At 34.5% G+C, this 16,849-nt stretch overlaps 1 long non-coding RNA gene and 1 pseudogene across 1 annotated transcript; both read right to left on the reverse strand.

Annotated features, from left to right (window-relative positions):
* Window positions 1-4,108: 4,108 nt before the first annotated feature.
* LOC111374429 lies at window positions 4,109-5,835 on the reverse strand. The gene is made up of 3 exons (XR_002699142.1): window positions 5,654-5,835; window positions 5,106-5,192; window positions 4,109-4,350 (listed from the first exon to the last, which is right to left on the reverse strand). It is a non-coding gene; the product is annotated as an uncharacterized LOC111374429 (long non-coding RNA).
* Window positions 5,836-6,722: 887 nt separating this feature from the next.
* LOC111374430 overlaps window positions 6,723-16,849 on the reverse strand; it is a 19,906-nt pseudogene continuing 9,779 nt past the window's right edge.

The following is a 16,849-nucleotide window of genomic DNA, read 5'->3' on the forward strand; positions in this document are numbered from 1 at the left end:
TGATGTAATTAAATTTCAATGTTGTTCTCCTCTCTCGAAATATAATAATTGACTCATTATTCTTGATAAATGTGATGATACTATTATATATGAAGAGGCAAAAGAGGATTTTTTCCCATGTATAACCATTGTTTTATATTCATTATGGTCAAAAAAAAAAAAAAATTAGGTCAAAATTGTGTCCAATTGAGTTCAAAAAGAGTTAGAATAATGAAAGGAAATTGTTGATTCATCTATGAAAATAGTACACATGCATAACTCCCCCGTGTGCACCATTGATCTAAATCGTTCTCAAATTGGTAGGGATGGCAGTGGGTCGAGCCGAGCTGGCTCGGCTAGTTAACCCACGAGTTTAGCTCAAGCTCGGCTCGGCCCACGAGCGGCTCGCGAGCTCGTGAAATTTTATTTATTTATTATTTTATTTTTTTTGCAAATTTTTCAAATTTTATTAATAAAATTTTATTTTTTTCCACATTTTTGGACAAGCCGCTTGGCTCGAGCTCGAGCTCGTCATTTGACGAGCCCGAGCAGCCCACAAGCCGAGCTTTGACGAGAATTGACATCCCTACGAATTGGTGAAGGCAATGTACCGAGGGCACCATGATTGCAGAGCAATGGTTTGAATTGCAATATCCCCGAGCACCTTTCGGTATTTTGGTTACAAGTTTTTTTCGATATCCGATTGAGACGATTCAAAATGTATTAAAAAGATAACTCAAAAAGCTGCAATTATTCTAGCAGTACAATTTCTCTAGTTTGCATGTTTGTTATTTGAAAAATGGGTCTCGAGTTGAGGCTAAAAATTTCGGAGCACAAATTCTATATTTCACTCCTTTGACTTCATATTGCATCCAATAGATCAATCATCATTTTATAGTTCGAATTTACTATTGAATATTTACACTTTGGTCCTCGAACTTTGAATTTTTTCATTTTTGCCCATTTTCATTCATTTCTTCTAGTTACACTAATTTGCCTCGAGTTTTACCTAATAAACAAAATTAACATCTAATTAAGTCATAAGTCATCAAAATTTATTACAATTAATCTCATTTAACGGTCCAAATTAATGTATAAAATACACTTATCAAAATACGTGGAGCAATGCATTTTGTCATCCTTTATTTTTGTAAATTGTAAAGTACAAAAGGGTTTTCACATTTCGTAAGTCTCATTTAATTTCACATTTTATTTTACTATGTGAAAATCTCGAATGTTAAATTCTTGAAAAGCATCAACATTTTACTTTACCAATGACACATTGCAAAGTAATATGAACTAATATCATGATTGTCTATGGTTTGTTGGGTGAACATGCATTGCATGTTAGTCGATTAATTTTAAAAGTAATGTATGTAAATTTGAGAGAAATTCATTTGTAAATGTGAAATATATTCATAAATTGGTTCAAATTAATTTACTTTTCATTTCATTTCTTTTTATATTTTGTATTCTTTATATGAACATTTGGTATTCACTATATTTAACTTCTCATTGCAATTATTTTTTATTGAAGTTAGTTATGTATTGTTTCAGTTTATAATATTTTGTGTTCAACAGTATTAAATTTGCAATTGTAAACATCGTAGTAATATAGTTCTTTTCGACAGAGTAAGCTAACGATTGTTAATATTTATATACTTTTATTATACATGACATAATTGCGAAGAACTCAATTTACAAGATGATTCTACTCTGTAAGATCAAATTAGTTAAATATCGTTTTATTGACGAAGCACTTAACTAAGCAATGAAGTGACTTGTACATTTAGAATGCTTTCGGGATTTGGAACATTAAATAGTTTTATTGAATAAATAGCACTAATACTTGGACATTAGATGGAGTACATGGATGGATAAATGTTCTCAAATTCTGATAGATCTTCTTGTTTGATGGGTTCTAACTTCTAAGCGGATAACTAAATTTTAAATGTTCAAAATCTGAACTTTAGCATAGGTGGTTCAAATTTGTGGACGTGCGAATCTTGTATTACTTGAATAATTAATGTAGTACATCTTTAAATTTATCTCTCTTTTTCTTCGACTTTAGCATAAAAATATTTCATTACTTGTAAGAACGAATATACACGATATAGACATCCCATTACTGCTTCATGAGTTGCATAAAATTCAAGTGATATTTTAAAGTTCATATAAAAATTCGAAAAGCTATTTTGCTACTACATGACTACATCTTGCACTTCAAACCAGAATGAGACCTAAAAAAGAAAAAGAAAAAAATCCTATTTCTAACGTGCATCATTGATCCAATGCTTAAACATCTTACATATTATACGAATTGTTCATTGCTCCAATGAGAAAATAGTAAACTCTAAATTCTAACTAGGAATTGGCGAGAATCGGGCTAAGTAGACTTATTGAAGCGCTTGACAACAATCCAGTGATAATTTTTAAGAAATCCTTTGTACACTACATTGGGAGCCTTCGGCACACACTCTGAAATAATGTTTTCTGAAAGAAAAAATTGCAGCAATGGACCCTAATCTTTCAATTTTTGCAAACTTTACCATAACTTTCAATTTGTACCAATTAAGGTCTCCTAACCTTTCCTAAATATGTAGTTGAGGTTCAAATTGATGAAAACCGTCTATAAAACCGTTAGTTGACCAAAAGTCAAATGATTGATCAAATTTTGACCAATTTTAAAAGGTTAAATAGTAATTTCATATTTTATATAATAAATAATTAATGAAAACCAATATCAAAAGTCGTCTCACCTACCCCATCCCAAAATCTGACCCACGACAACAATGGCTCCATCACTCGCCAATCATTGCCACTTCCATCTATAAGATGCCTGCCACCACCCAATGCTACCACTTCTCCCTTTTTTCACCACCACTAATGTCACTTTCACTTAGAACCGTTGAAAAAAATGAGTAAATGTCTCACTTTTGACAAAATTTTCGGTGGGACCCATTGGTCCAATTTGGAAGATCGAAGTTGATCATTGTTCTCCTTCGTGAGAGCATCGAAACCATATATTTATTTGTCAAAATTGATGAATGGATGAATGAGAAATTGGAACTCAAAGATGACCATTGAAAGATGGTTATGTTGGAAAAATTGAAGTTAGTCCCACATAAGAAAAATATGAAAACAAGAACTACTTTAAATATGATTACACATTGGAATGGTGTAATCATGTGCAGCATAGAGGCTCTTTCCACGTGCGCGGGCAGGGAGTGCAAATCTCGGGCTGAAATTTCCTTCGGACCTTGAACTTGTATGTGGGCACGATCTGCATACACGAATGTCGGACCGAATGGAGCAAAAATTGGTCCCTCCGGAAAGCCCACGTTTTGCAATTTTTTTTGCTTTTTCCACTGACTTTTGAGTTTCTGAAACTTTCAAAACTCCCAGAAATTGAAGTGACTCCAATGTTAATTGTCATAGAGTTCATGGTAGATTTATGCTATATTAAATTTCAAGTTTTCCAACAATAAAACATATAAAAAATTTCACCAGGAAGTCACACGAAATTCTCTTTGCATGAAATTTTTCAGATTTTGTTGTCGTCTTCTTTCTGTCCAGTGAAGTCGTCATGGTGGTGATATTGTTCAGACGCTAAATCGGTTCGCCGGAGTAGTTTTTGTAGTACTCAGATTCTGCTGGTTTTGCCATTGTATCTTGAAAAACAGACGTTTAGACTAGACATCAAGTACTTATGGTGAGGGTGCGAATCTGTTTTAAGGAAACTATATTCGCACAGGCTTCGGGTTGAAAATTTACCTGCTATTTATTTAGCTTGCATTTTATTATTGCAGATTTATTTATTTAGCGATTTACATGTCTCATATATTCTTTATTAAATTTATGTTAGAAATAGATTTCTAAAATGAAAAAAAATAAAATAAAATACACGATTTTTTTTCAATTCGTTATATGTGTGAAAAATAGATTTCACATATACGGTATTTCTAATTGTAAGTGAAAAAATTTGTATTATTTTAGTTAGTGTATGAATAAAAACACTTTATGCAAAGTTTGTGCAAATACGGTGTGCTTCGCCTGCAAATACAGTGAGCTGCTATATACGGTGAGCTTTCTACAAATACGGTAGGCAGCATATAAGGTAAGCGACAAATACGGTAAGTTGTCTGGCATATACGGTAAGCTACCAAATACGGTGAGTTGTCTGGCATATACAGTAAGCTGCCATATACGGTGAATTAAACTGTCAAATACGGTAAGAGTGAATCCAGTGTCTAAATCACATATACGGTATATGAGAACCCAATTCCACTCCATACACTACCAATTAAATTTACCAACAAGAACTTGACCACACGAAATCCATTACCCAGGTTCCCAGGAAAAGTTCAAAACCTGCATTCAAGAAATCAAACCCATAACCTTCACTCCTCGAGGACCATCACCCATAAAAAATAGTCAAAGCTGAAAAATAGAAAGGCAACAGTGAAGTTGCAGACCAAAAAGTTATTATCTTTGGGCTAAAAATGAAACTTCAATCAAAAGCACAATATGGGTTGGGGGATTTGGGGCAAGGGTCAAAAACTGGTAGTGATTGAGGAGAATTTGGTTGAGGAGGTGTACGTTAGCACGATGACAAAGGAAATAGTCTCAAAGAAATAGAAGGAAAAAATTGTTGACTCTTTTTTTATGCTAATGTGGGATGAATAAAGGAGATGAGAAGTGGCAAACATTGTTAAGAAAAGCACCATAGCAAGATGGGGTAGTGAAGAACGATGGTAGTAGTTCGGTGATATAAGTGGCGACTACGACGATTTTGGACTATTTGTTGGTTTGGGGGAAGAAGATGAATATGGGGGGTGGGTTGGGGGGAAATATATATTTTACTTTTGTTAGTTTAATTGTCGTTTCTCAAAACAAGTGAAAATTTTGTATGGACAAAAGTACCCTTACTTAAAATAGTCAAAATACCTCATTTTTGTATTTTTTGTATTTTTTTAGGTCAACTAATAGTTTTATAGACAGTTTCCGTCAAGTTAGACCTCGGCTGCATATTTAGAAAAGGTTAGAAACCTTCACTGGCACAAATTGAATGTCAGGGTAAAGTTTGCAAAAATTGAAAAAGTTAGGGATCGCTACTGCAATTTTACCTTTCAAAAATTAACACATTTGTAGCAGATTTCGGCTCCTACCAACTGAACTCTTTGAAGCTTGGCAAATCATTTTCCTTCCCATTTCTGTAACCATTTTACACAAAACCCAATAATGTAAACTAAAGTTACAAACCCCCTTCAACAAAATAAACGTAGAAATGACAGTTGATCAAAATTGAGGGATTGCATTATAACAAAGGAATGGAAGTTATTGTTTAAACACAATGCTGGATTTTGGTTTTCATATTTAAAGACAAGAACATGCATTATATATGTAAGGAAACAAATAGCAATTGACAATAAAATCATACAAGATAATATTACAAAGATTGATTTGTCTGTGTCTAAAATTACTAATAACTGTTAATAGTCTAAAAAGTTTGGAAGAGAGGCATAAGGTATTGGTTCTGTGTTCACACCACTTCATGTTAACAAATTTATAACACAAATGGAGCAGAAACGGCAATAACGTTGAGCACACTGACTCAATTAAACATCAGAAAATATTAAACATTATAAACATAAAAGGTGATAAGAACATGAACCTTGATTTCTACTATCTTGCCAGCCTTTTCATCCAACACTGTAATTCTAGATCTTCGAAGTTCAGCCCACTTTTCATACATCTGCATGAACATTAAAGCCCAGTCCATGCTCTCGGTACCACAAGCTCCGCCTTGAACTATAATTAGTAGAAAAAGATTGATTTCACCAAATTGATTCAACAAGTGCAATTATATCTAGATAATAATATGACTAAAACGAAGTTACCGAGTCCACCAAGAAATAGTAAAACAATTACACATTTTTACAAGGACAAAATTCAAAAGCAAATACCTATTGATATTTAAAAGCACCTAAAAGTTGGCCATTAGTAAAGTTTACCTCTATCAAACAAGAAGTATCACGCTTCCCAGCTAACCAAGTTTCAAGCTCTTTTTTTGCTAATGTTTTTCTCATTGTAAGTAGAGCCTTTTGAGATTCCGTTTAATTAGAAGAATAATAAGTTAATCTCGCATGCAACTCGTGAGGAAGGAATCATCTTTTCAATATTTACATCATCCCCAAACCACTAAAATGAATTTTGAATACATATTACTTCTGAATTACACATAAAATTAAAGGAAAGCATTTCATGTGACTCTCCGAAGACCAACTTTCGTATTTCTATTATCTTGTACTTAAATTATTATATTGATAATCTATCGTTATTTAAACTCCATATTAACTAAAGTCATATAATTCAATAGTAATTTAGGATCAAATACATCACAATGATCCAACTAAATTTTTCAAGAGATGTAGATAAAGGAAAATCAAGATTTAGGATCCAATTATTTTTAAAAAATGTGCAAGGCATTATTGAAGCCGTCTGAAGTTTGGAAAGAATAATGAAATAATATAAATGAGTAGGTTCCTGTCAAAAGTAGAAGCGGTATGAAACTCCATAAAAAGAAAAGAAGGATACATGCCTCGAAAGAGATTAATTGAGGACCCACCGATTTCAATCCTGCATCATTCTCTTCCTGTGCAAGTGTTATCATATCAATACGCTAAAGTCGTTCTTGCTTAAATGCAATAACCACTTTCATTTTTACCATAAGCGAACCATGTTCACGGTTTATCTTCCTTGCATGTACAGGATCATTCCATAGGTCCGGCTTATTCAGCTAGTCTGGTTGGAAACCAGTCACGACAAAGAGAACATTACTTAAGCCTGAATAAGGGAAAGAACACCAGGTAAAGGTTTCTCCTCAAGAAGCTCCAAGCTTGCACCACCTCCAGTCGAGATATGGCTTATCTAGTCAGCCAACCATCCTTTTCAACAACAGCAACAGAGTCATCATCTCCAATATTTGTTGTCACTTCTTTGTTGCTAAGCTCTGCCAATTCCTTAGTTATATCCTGGAAAAGAATAAACAATTCATGCATTTGATTTCAAATATCTAGGTAAAACACGACATAAAATACAATTTATTACAATTATGAATTATCTTATTATCTACTATACCTCTTGTTGGATTTTATGCGCAATATTAAAGAGATGAAAAAGATAATAAACACAAGAATTTACGTGGTTCGGCTGTGTGTCTACGTCCACGAGAGCGAGGCGGAGATTTCTTTATTCAGTAGTGAAAAATAGAATTACAACATATTGTTTATACTAACCCTAGCCTGAACTCATATAAGACTTTAAGGCCCGTACAGAAAATATCCCTTGTATCGTACCGCGGGGGCCTAACCCATTCAGCGTACCTAACAACCAGACAGCGGGCATTGGCTCATTTGATTCAGGACCTGTGTTCCACTCTATATGAGCCACATGCACAACACCTCTGTTCCTGTGAAAAACTTTTCATATTCAGAAACACCCGTAGGTCCATTCCAGATAACTGTTTTCATAGCTTTTAGAGCTTCCTCAAACAAATTTATAGTTTCATGTCCAATGTCTAATCCCATCCAGCCATCACGAATTACAAATGCTAGAACAATGTGCAGAATGTTAAGTAACATTTCAGTAACTCCTGTATGGAACTCTTGCAACAAAAATTAGCTTATTGGGGGCAGTTTAAATTTGATAATATTGCAGAGGTGAAATTGATGCAGAAGCAGGGAGCTGAATGTGTGATAAAATTGTATTTTACTTAATGATATACACCGAATATGATACAGTATATATAGCCACTTTTGAAGTGGTGAGCAAGTAAAAAAAAAAAAGAAAAAAGAATCAGATTACATGTGCTATACACCTAAGAATAAGATACAGTTGTAACTAACTAACATAGCACCACAGGTGCACATTAGCACTGGTCACTTCTCCCATTCAACACATGAACTGCTGAGGTGTGATAATACACTTTAACATCCTCCCTCAAGCTGGAGTTTATTCTTTAACTTCAAGCTTGTCCTTAGGAAAGAGAAATCTGGTTTGTGAAAGGGGCTTGGTTAGCAGGTCTGCAATTTGATCTGATGATGGAACATATCGAATTTTCAGTCTTCCTTCAAGAACCTTGTCCCTAACAAAATGTATATCCAACTCAATATGCTTAGTTCGGGCATGGTAAACTGAATTTGAAGCTAAAGCACTTGCACTAAGATTATCACACCAAAGCACAGGAGGTAAAGATAAATATAACTTGATTTCTGTAAGCAATGATTCAATCCAAGTTATCTCGACAACTGCATGTGCTAAGGCTCTATACTCTGATTCAATACTGGACCTAGCCACAACGTGTTATTTCTTTGAAGACCAAGCCACCAATGTATCTCCCAAGTACACACAATAGCCGGCTGTTGACCTTCTATCATCAGGGCATGATGCCCAATCTGCATCAACAAAACCAGTGATGCTCATTTTGTAACTCCTTTGAATCCATAATCCATGCTCAATAGTCCCTTTCAGATATCTAAAGATTCTTTTGATTGCTTTCCAGTGGACATTTGAAGGAGTTTGCAAAAATTGACTCATCTTGTTCACAGCAAAGGTTATATCAGGCCGTGTGTGTGCTAAGTATTATAGTCCACCAATTGTACTTCTGTACAAAGAAGGGTCTGCCATCTTTTCACCTTCACTTCTGAGATATTCTTGCCTACTGTCATAGGCGTTGCATAAGGTTTAAGATGCTCAAAATTGAACCTTTTCAACAGGTCCTTTGTATACTTGATCTGAGTGAGATGCATACCTGATTCACCTCTTCTTACCTCAATTCCCAAAAAATGATGTAGCTCACCCATATCTTTCAGTGCAAACCGTGCATTCAAATTATCAATAAAGTCCTGCAACATCTTCCGATCATTGCTTGTAATTACTATATCATCACCATATACCAAGGCAAAGATTACTTGTTTCTGATTCATGTAAAAGAATAGAGAACTATCTGCCTTTGATTTTGAAAACTTCCAATCCAGAAGAGTCTTTTTCAGTTTTTCATACCATGCTGTAGGTGCTTGCTTGAGTCCATAAAGAGCCCTTTTTAGTTTGCAAACAAAGGTGGGATTTGCTTTGTCAACAAAACCTTCTTGGCTGCCGCATATAAACTTCTTCATCTAGTTTCCCATTCAAGAATGCATTGTTAATGTCAACTTGTCTGATACTCCAGCCTTTTGAGGCTACAAGAACAAGAATTATCCTCAGAGTAGAAGTCTTTATAACTAGGCTGAAAGTTTCATGGTAATCAACTCGTGACGTCTGCAAGAACCCTTTAGCAACAAGTCTTGCTTTGTGCTTTAATATCCTTCCATCAACATCTCATTTAAGTCTGAAAACCTATTTGTTTCCTATCACCTTTTGATTGATCAGAGGTGGTACTAATTTTCAAGTTTTATTTCTCATCAATGCCTTGTATTCATCCTCCATTGCTTCTCTCCAATCTTTATTTGTAAGAGCCTCAGCCACATTGTTAGGTTCTAGTCCGCTTTGTTCAATGCTATACTGTTTGCATTGAGTTGAGTAGACTTTTGCTTCGAACATACCAGCTTTACTTCTAGTAATATAGGATGATTTACAATCTAATTTCCCTATTCTGCCTCTCTTAAATTTAGTTCATCACTTGCTTCAGTTTGCTCTATCTGAGTATTTGCAGGACCTTCTTGACTTTCAATTTGGGTGCCTTCAATATTTGTCACTGTGTTTTCATTCTCATTTTCCTCAGATATCAAGTTTTCAACCATTCTTGGTTGATCAAACTCAAGGTGTTGTTGTTGGAGTTGCATCAAAATGAGCTTCATCAGTTGAGCAAGTTGGGTTACTATTTGGAGGAGTGTGGAAAGGTAGATAATGAATAATAGTTTCAAAATTCTGGGAATCGTTTCTTTTATTGAGAAAACCAGACGGGAAAGGAAACTCATTTTCATTGAAGATTACATGCCTAGATATATATACTCTTCCTGTTGGACTGAGACATTTGTAGCCTTTATGAGAGTTGCTGAAGCCAAGGAACACACACTTTGTGGAATGAAAACTGAACTTATGTTCTTGATATGGTCTGAGACAAGGAAAGCAAGCACAACCAAAGATTTTGAGTGACTTGTATTCAATCTGTTCATGTTTAGAATTTGACAAGGTGCTTTCATTTTCAGAATAGGTGTAGGTAGTTTGTTGATAAGGTAAGTCGCTGTGTGAAAGGATTCCCACCTATAATGTAAAGGCATACTTGCTTGAGCAAGAATAGTTAAGCCGGTTTCTGTTATGTGTCTATGTTTTCTCTCAGCTCTACCATTTTGGACTGAGGTGTGAGGACAAGAGAGACGCATATCAATACCGGACTTTAGAGCTAAATCAGTAAATGCTCTAAATTCACCTCCCCAATCAGACTAGAGTACTTTGATTTTCCTATCAACTTATTTTCAACAAGGTTTTTGAATTGAATGAACAGGTTTAATGCTTCGGATTTATTTCTCATGGGATAGATCCATGTATACCTACTATAGTCATCAAGGAAGAGAATGTAATATTGAAACCAGAAGTAGAATTTATAGGTGCAGAACCCCAGACATCTGTGTGAATTAAATCAAGCGGGGCTGATGCACGTGAAACAGATAATTTGAATGGCAAAGAGTGAGATTTACCAAGTTGGCAAGCATCACAAAACTGAATGATTTCATTAGCATCGAATTTTTCATTACAAGATTTAAGTACTTGTGACATCACAGAGGTTGTGGAATGTCCAAGTCTCATATGCCACTATTTCGACCTAGACTCATACCCAGTGGTGGTTTTAGACACTTTAGACTTAGCAACAAATGTTGAAGGGTTCAACTTATTGGATAGACTGATTCTTGATAGAAAGGCTTTTTGGCTTGGTCTGGATGCTCAACTTGATAGAGTGTAGCGACCGGAAAAAAAAATGTTTTGTTTCGTTCCAAAATGAAATTTTCTTATGGGACTCAAATATAATCTGGGTTATATTATTATGTCGTTACGACACTTCCTAATAGTCCAAATTAAACTTTGGTCACGAAAGTAAAATTTCGCGTACTTAATTTTCTTAAATTTTGCAAGGTGTTAAAATCGCTTTTAAACGACAAAATTTTATGTTAATTTGGTTACATTATTTTTCTTACGACATACTATTTTAATACTGCCATTTTGGTTTCCATAATGTAAACTACTTTTTTTTTCTTTTTTTTTTTAAATTGGACAATTTACTTACATGTTTCATCATCCATCATTTATACTCCAACTTACCATTTTAATAAACTTCCATTTTGTCAATGTCAAAATCGTCCTTGATCATTCATTTGAAAGTGAAATTACAACTCCAATTTTATCCATTAACTACCCCACTTACTATATTAACTTCTATTTTATTTGGTGTTTACTATCAAAAGATATATATTTATATAAATAAAAAAATTGCCACTTGATCATTGGGAAGTTACGTGTCCTGTTCGTCCGTTGAAGATTAACATTTCAAAGCCATAATCCCCACTTTATTATCTTTTGTAACTCCATTTGTTAACTTCCCAAAAGATGAATACATATAAAACTGCCATTGTATATTGGAAGTTAAATGGCATGTACTGTTCAGCCATTTGAAGACATTTCAAAAGTCTAACCGCCATTTTTGTTAATTTGCTATTAAATTGGGAAGTTAACTTGCATGTCCCTGCCATCCATTGGAGATTTACATTTAAAATATTATGCATAACCACCACCTCAGATGCTCGGACTCTTCATTTCGGCCGGAGTACCCGTGTCGACACGACACGACACGGGTACCGGTACGGAATACGGGTCTGATTCTTCCAATTTCAATCGGACCCGACAAGAAATCTTAAGAAAATTTGAAAATTTACCTTATTGGATGGAGATGGAAGGTATGTGTAAAGAAATAGCAGGTCAGCGCCACGCCGCCGGTGATCTTTGGTCCAAAATCTGCTGGTTATCTTCCGGTGGAACCCTAGAATCGTTAAGGAGAAGAAGGAAGACGGGGAGACGGAGACAGGAATGAAAGAAGAGACTTGGGTTTAATTGGAGTTGGGCCATTTTGATTGGGGCTAATAATATGGAAGTGGGTTGGGTAAATAATATGGATGTGGATGGATTTAATGGGAGGTTGGGCCATTTTTATTGGGCTAATAATATTGATATTGGATATAGATGGATTTAATTGGAGTTTGGGAAATGGATATGAGTTGGCTAATAATGTAATTATTTTTACACCAATCATATTCTAGTTTAATAAATTTTTCAAACAATAAAATTAATCATTTTTTTAAAAAAAAATTTCAATTCATCATTTTTAATTAAAAAAATACGACAATATAAAAAAAAATCTAAAAAACAAAATTGAAGTTTGAAAAACGTACCCACGTACCCGTGTCCTAAATTTGGACACTTTTTAGCCATGTCCCCGTATCCCACATTTTAGAAAATAAAAGATCCGACGCTTTGATACATACCCGTACCCGATACCCGTACCCGAGTCCGAGCATCTTAGACCACCACTTACATTATTCCTTTGCAACTTCCGTTTTAAAATAAATTGCCCGCCAGTTCATTTGGAATTAGAAAATAATAACTGTCCCTTTTCATTTTAAAGGCCATAAGATAAATTCGATAACTCAAATTTAAACTCCTTTAGCCACGGTTTCTCTCCCAATTTATTTTGTCCTTTTCCATAGATTAAAGAACCTTTAAATCTGAAAATTCTTAAAAGAGGACGCTAAAAGTACTTCTTTGGACTCGAAAAGATATTCAAACTCCAAGCATTAAGGTATGGGTATTCCGGCGCTTTTGTAAGTGATATAAGATTTATATGTTTTCGTTTACGTTAAACTTCTTATTGTGTTACTCATGATGGAATCACCGTTTGGTGGTTTATACAAGATATGAAGAGATGATTATGATAAATGAAATGAGGTTATCAAAACCTAAAAGTAAGCGAGCTGACTGATCACCAATTCGCTTGAAATTGACGGTGACACAATCGAATAAAGTTTGCAATATTGAAAATATATATTTTTACCATTACATAAGTGCTTTCTACTGAGTATTATTTATAATACTCATCCCTACAAATAATTTTACAGGTCCTGATCGAGGCATGGCAGTGGTTGGCATAGTGGCAAGTGTTCGACGATCTCTAATGCTTTCAATTTCTAGTAAATATTTTCACTTATGTAAACATTTTATGGATACTTATGTGACACTTTTAAAATTCTTTTAATGTTTATTTTGTCTAGTTTTATAGACAGTGCATGTTAACTAGAATTTAGATTTATGCTGGGTTAAAATTTCAGATTATGTCCCTCTATTTGAAAATGGTATAACTTGGGCTATGGTGCATGTTTTAAGGCAAAATCAGTGGGGTTTGAAAGGTCTATGAGTCTTCTAATAGTGGCCTTTGGAATTTCTCAAAAATATTATCAAAAAAAAGTTAAGCCCGTTTTAGTAAACTGCGTCGTGTCAAATCCGAGATTCCTGTTCAGCACATTCAAGCAATATTTTCATGCTTCTAACGTTATCGTCGAGACCCCAAATTTTTATATGTGGTACATATATGAATGCTTTAGTCCCCGTAAAAATTTCATAATTTTTAATAGACATTTGTTAAGCCAAATATATTTTTCTTCCGCTGTTGTTAAATCCGTAATTGTCGAATTGCCTCCAAATCTTTTCCAAAATCAAATTTTGCTACATTTGCCTAAGTTTATATGGATAACTACCATCCATTATATTTTTATATATTAAAAAAAATAAAATTCGGATTTATAAAATATTTTGGCCAGCGTTAAAGGGGTCGAACCAAAGAAAGAAATGATTATTATTTTTTTAACGCTTCAGATTCCAGCAACACTTCCTTCGTTTGTTCGTCCTTAACAACACAGAAATTAGAGTGAAATCCCATGATTACACCATTATCAGATGTTAATTCAGAGACACTAAACAAGTTTTTCTTAATTGATGGTACTAGCAAGACATTATTAAGAACCAATGATTTGTCATTTAGTGTGTGCAAATGATTTGTACCAATATGAGAAATATGGAGTCTGTTACGATTACCAACAACAAGTGTTTCCTTACCACCATACTCATGTGCCTCAGACAGGTTCTTCTTCTCAACAGTGACACGGTTGTTGGCTCCCGAGTCTGCAAACCAAGCAGGATCTGATACAGTACTTGATGAAGCTATAAGAGATGCTAGTCTTGAAGAGTTGTTCTGGTAGTACTGTTCAGGCCCTGTGCCCATATACCTTTCATCGTAACGATTGAAACATTTTTCTGCTGAATGATTGCTCAAACCACAGATTTGACATGGTCCTTTGTTCTCATTTTGTATTGTAGGAGCTTCTTCCTCCATAGTTGGACCTACCTCCTCTGTTGATATTTGATCTATGCACAAAATTTGCTAAGGTGTGACTCAAGTTAATTGAAGCTAGGTTGTTTTTCACAGTATTAAGGTGCTCAATTCGACTTTCAAAAGTCATCAGTACAGATTGCAACTCAGGCCAAGTGATGGACTCTCTGCTATTGATTTGATCCACTATAGGAGTGTACTCCTCATCTAGTCCAGCCTACACTTGTGTAACAAGATCATTGTGAGGGATTTTTTTTCCTGCAATTTCGAGATTATCTACTAGCTATTTTTCACATTATTAAGGTGCTCAATTCAACTTTCAAAAGTGATCAGTACAGATTGCAACTCAGGTCAAGTGATGGACTCTCTGCTGTTGATTTGAATCACTATAGGAGTGTACTCCTCATCTAGTCCAGCCAACACTTGTGTAACAAGATCATTGTGAGGGATTTTTTTTCCTGCAATTTCGAGATTATCTTCTAGTTGTTTAATTGTGTTTAAGTACTGATCAATATTCATTGATCCCTTTCTTGTCCTTTGAAGTTCACTGATAAGGAAAATAACTCTTGACTTATTCATTACCCCAAAACTTTCCTAGACAGCATTCCAGAGGTTGCAAGAGTTTGTAGATCCCATCACTCTCATGGCGATCGCAGCAGCCATTGATGAATAGAGCTAACCCATCAGTAGTTGGTCAGTAGACATCCATTTCACATATTCAGTATTTGGTGTCATTTCGACGGTAGTTCCAGTAGCATCTGTAGTTTGTGTTGCCAAAAATTCTACTGGGCAAGCTTTCGTTCCTGTGATAAATCCTTCAAGATTATGGCCCTTAATGATGGGCATCACCATGTTCTTCCACAGCAAAAAATTGTTTCTATCAAGCTTTACCGGTGGAACTTGAGTGAGACTGATTCCAAACGATGGCAACTGATTTCCTCCCAACATTGAAGGCATCAGTGTGCTTGAGGTTGGTTGAGTTGACTGTGAGTTGGATCTGATGTTAGCCATTGTATGGCAATGATACCAAGTTTAAATTTGATAATATTGCAGAGGTGAAATTGATGCAGAAGCAGGGAGCTGAATGTGTGATAAAATTGTATTTTACTTAATGATATACACCAAATATGATACAATATATATAGCCACTTTTGAAGTGGTGAGCAAGTAAAAAAAAAAAAAAAAAAGAATCAAATTACATGTGCTATACACTTAAGAATAAGATACAGTTGTAACTAACTAACATAGTACCACAGGTGCATATTAGCACTGGTCACTTTTCCCATTCAACACGTGAGCTGCTGAGGTGTGATAATACACTTTAACAGGGGCCGCAATCATTCTCATCTTTCTTTATATAAACATGTAGCACCAAAGTAAGCAATTTATCTCATTAGTTAGCCAGTGAGTTATTTCAGAACTATAGCAAGTCAAATATACGCTACAAAAGCAAGAACCAAGTCAAAGTTGTAAGACTCCTTTAGAGCTCAAAAACATCATCAAAATACCGATGAGTGGAACAAACTATTGTAGCAAATGGCTTCTTTTGGTTTGCAACAGCTCCAATTAAGTAGTCAAGCTTCTAAGATTCAAGAAAAATGTTAGCAAGGTGTCAATACATGTCCAACCACACAAGTACGAAATTCAATAACCATAATGCTATAAAGAAATTGTCAGTGATGCAATAAGTGCGAACCCCCAAGTTAGACATTTTAATAACACTTGACAAGTCATATATTTTTGAAGTCTTTGAACAAAGAAAGTACTTATTATTTCAAAATATAGACTCATGCACAGCAAAACATTCAAAGGAGCAATCTTTTGACCAGACACAGAATAGATAACTTAAACGAGTCTAAAGGAAACACTAACCTTTTGCAAAAGGAATCCAGCAACAAAAGGCTTCAAATACTTGGTCACTGCGTCAGTGGAAACATACATAATGAACCAAAAAAAAAATGATGAAACAAACAACAAAGGCCAACTTAAATTTTTGTAAATGTGACTTCAACAAAACGGACAAAAAACCCAAAGAGAAGAAAAAATGAACTTTTTAGAGTGCAAATTAAAATCAACCCCAAAAGAATTAAAATTTGCCTAGGAAATAAACATTATGAAAGCTTAAATCTTAAATGTTCACTGATCAGTATAAACTCACACAAAAAATGAACAAATCTTTAGCTAAATACCTCAAAAACTGCAACAACAAAGAAATATCTGTAAGTATTATGCCCTAGATCCAATCAACTTTGGACATAAATACTTTTATATATTTAATGCAATTAAATGACAGATCTATTATTTAATTAATAGACAATTAAATAAATAATAGAGTCCGTAGATTCAAATATTTGTCATTTGTTAATCACAAGGAGTTGTGATTGTGAGATACAAATTACATCTGATTGAATCTTAAATCATCCGTGGTCGTAAGTAATA

This window comes from Olea europaea, unplaced genomic scaffold, assembly GCF_002742605.1.
Source record: "Olea europaea var. sylvestris unplaced genomic scaffold, O_europaea_v1 scaffold1251, whole genome shotgun sequence".
Lineage (NCBI taxonomy): Eukaryota > Viridiplantae > Streptophyta > Magnoliopsida > Lamiales > Oleaceae > Olea > Olea europaea.